Below are 4,996 nucleotides of genomic sequence, written 5' to 3'. Positions count from 1 at the left end.
CTGCCCCGCAATGCCTGGAGTCTCAAGGCACCGGGATTCTCGCGATATCTCCGCTTCTGGCTTCTGGGGTTCCACCTCCTGTCCCATGTGGGATCCCATGGGGGAAGAGAGGGACCTGACCTACCACCGGCATTTGGGAGGCTGAGACAGGAGGATCATGGTTCGTGGCCAGCCTCAGGTACTTAGTGAGGCCCTCTGCAACTCAGTGAGACACTTTCAAAATGAATAATAAAAAATTGGGTTGGGGGTGTAGCTTGGATGTAGAATTCTTTTTTTAATTTTTTTAAAGTATGTAAAAACATTTATTTATTAGAAAACAAGGAGACTGACAATTCAGACAGACTAGTTAAGAGAAACGCCTTACAATTAAAAGATCACTTATGTATTAAAAATAAGAGAAAGGCAAGCAAATATTTTACAGGGGGAAGGGAGTAAGATTCGAAGTCATCCCACAAGACATTCCCTGCTCAGCAGGCACGCTGCTTCCTAGGACCTGTGCCTGCGAGCACCACGGGATGCTCTGCGGATGGGGGTCGTTTTCTTGGGTGTCTCATCTTCTGTCATACCTGCTGAAAGCCCTTCCTCGCTGGACTCGTCACTTGAGAAGACAACCTTAGGTTTCCTCTTGGAGCTGCGCAGGTGAGCGTTTGCAAGTCGCCGGGCAGTTCTGCTAGGCTTAGGTGTGACGAAGTCACTGTCTGAGGCTGCAGAAGCCAGAGGTTGCTGCCGAGAGGCAGTGGGTGGCTTCCGGGCCGACGAGGCTCTCTGGCCGCCTCCTTGGCCAGCCTCAAGCTCCTCTATTCCATCCAGTCCTCTGGTGTGACAGGCCCGAAGCTTCTGCTCAAATTCGTCTATTACAGCCTTGCCCTCGGGCTTGGCCCCGCGGCGCAGCCTGCCCACAACCGACAGAAGAGCACTAAAGATGGACTCATCTGCCAGCTTATCTCCAAAGCAGTCAAAATTGTCGAGCATCTTGCGAAAGCCTCACTGGGTGAGGGGCAGCTGCGACACACAGTAGGCCAGGTCTCTGTACTGTCGCTCAGTTCGGGCTGTGCAGAAGCGCTGGCACAGCTTCTCCACCAGGCTCTCGGTCTGCTTGTCCTTGGTGATGTAGGAGAGGAGCTGCCTCATGATGGTGTGGAAAGGCTCTTCCTCCACCCCACCCTCGGGGTCTGACAGGCAGCTGATGATATCTGGAAGGAGATTATAAACTGCGTTGCCCTTGTGGGAAAGCTCGTTGAAGACGTTCTTGGCCAGGGCAGCAATCTGAGGCTCAGGGTCAATGAGCAGCACGGCCATCTCGCTCCCCTGCCCCTTCACCTTCACCATGTCCTTCAGGATCAGGTGGGTCATCACCAGCCCCGCCGTCCTCCGCACTTGCTTAGCTGGGTCCCGGAGGCGAGCATACAGATGAGGCGTCCAGGGGTCCACCAGGTTGGGGAAGCAGATGGCCAGATCCCCAACGGCAATCATGAGTGAGACCGGACAACAGGGAGTGAAGACTTTTCTAGCAGGGTGAACAGAAGACGAAGCTGGGAGTCACAGAAGTGGCGCTGATCATGCAGGACTTGCCAAGGGCAAGCGAAGCAGCCGCAGAGAGGTCTGGGCTGCCGCAGAGGCCGGGCTATTACAGACTTTAAGCAAAAGTGGGATGAAGGCAGCCAGCAGCTGTTTGCCATCCAATAGCTCCATCTCACAGACGCTGCGGATCAGTTCTGCCTCGGTGTCATCAGCAGTGGCTCCAACCAATCCCAGCTCCTCCTCCATGGTGGTCTCGGAGCTTGTGTTCTTTCCCTTGGGGCTTTTGGTCTTGTCTCCTGTTCTTCCCGAAGGACGCGGCGCCGACACAGCTCTCCGCTCACTGCCTGCTCCAGATGTACCAGCTGCTGCAGGGCCACATCCCCAGCCAGCGAGAGCAGGCTCATCAGCAGGAAGGTGGGCAGTGCTGGGATGGTCTCCCTGGGCTCCTCCTGGCTGGCGCTCTTCTCCTCCAGCTTCTCCAGGGCCTGCTTTGCACAGTCCTGCAACATCTGGGCACAGATCACCTCGGGACCCTCTGCCAGTTGGCAAGTGAGGGTCACAGCCGCCTCTTTGAATGGGATCCACAGTGGGTCTGGGTGGGTGAAGTCTTTGGTGACCATCTCCCGAAGCCATTCAAACAACCTGTGTTCTTGAGGCAGCCGGAAGGGAGGGTGGCATTTGCCCAGAGAAGGCTTCCTCCTATCAGAAATGTTGGCGATGGCGTGGCACACCTGATGGGCCAGCCTGTAGTCCTGCGGAACCTTCTCACTCATTCCTATGCTAACCAGCGTGTCCAAGTTGCTTCCCATGATCTCTGGCTTTCCTCGTGCCATCGTGCCCAGAAGCATCACAGCGGAGCAGCTCTCCAGGGCCAAGCAGGGCGCCTTCTCTGTGGCCCGCTCCCACAGCAGCTGGGTCACTGCTGGTTTCAACTCATCCTTCCGCACAAACTCACAGAGAATTTCTTCTAGGCACTGAAGGGTCCCAGCTGAGGCATCCATTAACAACAGAGAGAGATTCTGAATCAATGCCTGGGCCGTGGCTCTGGCTGAGTCCCCTTTGGGGTTGAGGTAGAGTTGGCGGTAGGCATTAAGCACAGCTTCCCGGACACCAGGCTCCTTAGACCAGATGAGCGTCAGCATGCAGCACACCCCAAACAGGGCCTGGGGTACCCCAAATTGGAATACCATCACAAAGAATTCAATCACCTCCTGCACCACTGTAGTGGTGTTTTCATACATCATCTTGCTGATGATGCTAATGGCCTCTGTAATCTTCCGGGAAAAGCTGGAGGCGTCCTGCAGACACTGCACCGGCGTCTCTTGCTTCATCAGCTCTTCGTTCTCCTTGGGTCCCACAGGCTCCGACACACTGGGGGTGCCTTTACGGTCACTGTGTCCTGGATCTACGTCCTCGTCGGACTCTTGGGGATTGTTCTTCTGTGAGGAAGATGCTGGGCCTTTGAAGATAATTCCTAAGAGAATCAGGAACCTGGTCTCCTCCGACCCTTCTGGGTCTGTATAACTGAATGGTTCAGACTCTTGGAAACGGTCTGTGGCTTCTCGAGTGAGAATGATGGCCTGCTTACAACTTGCTCTGGCAAGTAGCTGATGAATGCGTCCTTTCACCTCCTCTATGGTCTCTGGGCCCGTAATTTGCTTGGGAAGCTCCTCTTCTTCCTGGGGGGGCTGCAGGAGCTGCTGCAGGGTGGACTTCAATTCTGGCAGCATGGCTTCCCATTCCTCCTCTGGGTCGAGTGCTGCGGAAGCAGCTGCAGCCCGCCGTCGCGCCCTCATCTCTTGCAGTTTCTGGGTCTCCTTCTGCAGCGGCTCAGCAAGGTCAGCATCACTGAGCTTGCAGGAAGAGGGATTATTGGCTAGAAAGTTGGCCAGCAGCTGGATGGCGTTTTTACACACCGACTTGTCTGCCAAGCGTCCCACTGCTAAGGTCACCACCGTCTGGAAACGTGTCAGGGGGAGGGCCCTCTGCTGGACAACTCGGGTGAAGAGCTGCAAAACACGGCTCCGAACAAAAGAGTTGGCATCACAGCCGTGGGCCTGTAAGGTATCCAAGAACTGATGTCTGGTTTCTCAGGCTGCTGCTTCCAGCTGATCGCCGTTCAGAACCTGCAGGATCATCTCTGCCATGGCCGCCGGCATTGCGCATCATGTAGTTCTCTCCATCCAGATGTCGAGCACATGCTGGACATGAGCGTGGCCGGGGCCCGTTCCGCCAGCTCTGTCAGGAAGGCGGCGAAGCCCTTTGCCCCTGAAGGGTCCCGATTCAGCTCCTGGGGACACTGCTGTCCAATCTCTCTTACGATCTCTCCCACTATGCTCTTCATTCCGTAATCAGTTGCCCACAGACTCACGGCTGCCACCAGCACGGGTGCCAGGTGTTCAAGATCTGGATGGTCTTCAGGGTGGCACCTGTGGAAGGGCTGGTCATGAGAAGCCACAGCGCCGCGGCGAGGACAGGACGCGGAGGGCGACTTACTGAGCATGTGGTTGTACCGCGTCACGCCACGCCCAGCAGGTGTGTTATGGCTTCCTGCATGGGCCGGTTCTTCTGGTGACCGATGGTGGGATTCTCCAGGAGGCGGTAGCAACAGCCAGTCACCAAGCTGACAAGTTCCTCTTCAATTGCTGCATGGTTCCACAGATGGCGAATGTCCAGCTGGAGAATCTGTGTTAAAAGCTGAAGGATTGGATGCTTCTCTTCCTCCCAATCAAAACCATGGGCTGCTTTGGTCCGGGCTTTCTTACCCTTCCCAGCCGGGCCCAGGTCCATGAGGCTTGTCTGGCTGGCCACGGTCTCAAAGGATTCCAAGAGGCGTGCCAGGGCGTTCAGGTGGGCATTTCTATCTGACGCGCTCAGAATGCACCATCCAGGACGGCAGGAAGCTCCTGGGAGTGGCAGCTGACCGCTTTGATCAGGAATTCCAGAGTATCTTCCTTGAGGTCAGGCTCTATACTTCGAAAGCAATGTAAAATGCTGTAGACAGTATCGAAGTGCTGCAGCAGAGCCAGCGGTCCCTGAGCCCGGAAGGCAGCCTGAAACACTCTAAGTTGGGATGACAGATGTCGGATGGGCAGTACCTCTGTACAACATACTGATTCACACCTCCACTTTTCAACAAGTCTTCTGGGGATAAAGGCAGTTGGAACTCATACAGCTGAGGAGACATCTCCTATTAGCTCGCGGGGCTGAGAACCTCACCGCAGCTGCACGGACAGGGGTAGTCGGGCTGAAAAAATCTAGAATTCTTTTTTAAAAAAGAATTTTTTAAAGGACTTGGTAGGCCGGGTGTGGTGGTGCACGCTTGTAATCCCCACACTCAGGAAGCAGAGACAAGAGGATTGCACAGGTTTGAAGCCAGCTGCGCTGGTTCAAGAGACCCTGTTTCCAAATAAAAATATAAAATAGGTCTGAGAGTGTAGCCCGGAAGTAGAAGGGCTTCCAGGAACCCCAGTAC

At 55.1% G+C, this 4,996-nt stretch overlaps 1 pseudogene across 1 annotated transcript; it reads right to left on the bottom strand.

Annotated features, from left to right (window-relative positions):
- Nucleotides 1-486: 486 nt before the first annotated feature.
- Nucleotides 487-4,708, bottom strand: LOC308270004 (condensin complex subunit 1-like; annotated as a pseudogene). The gene has a single exon. The product of its transcript is annotated as a condensin complex subunit 1-like (transcript).
- Between the last annotated feature and the right edge of the window lie 288 nt (nt 4,709-4,996).

The sequence above is a fragment of the Muscardinus avellanarius genome (genome assembly GCF_963383645.1).
Source record: "Muscardinus avellanarius genome assembly, chromosome: 1".
Classification (NCBI taxonomy): Eukaryota; Metazoa; Chordata; class Mammalia; order Rodentia; family Gliridae; genus Muscardinus; species Muscardinus avellanarius.
Note: the sequence above shows the minus strand (reverse complement) of the source record. Positions and strands in the feature narration are given on the sequence as shown.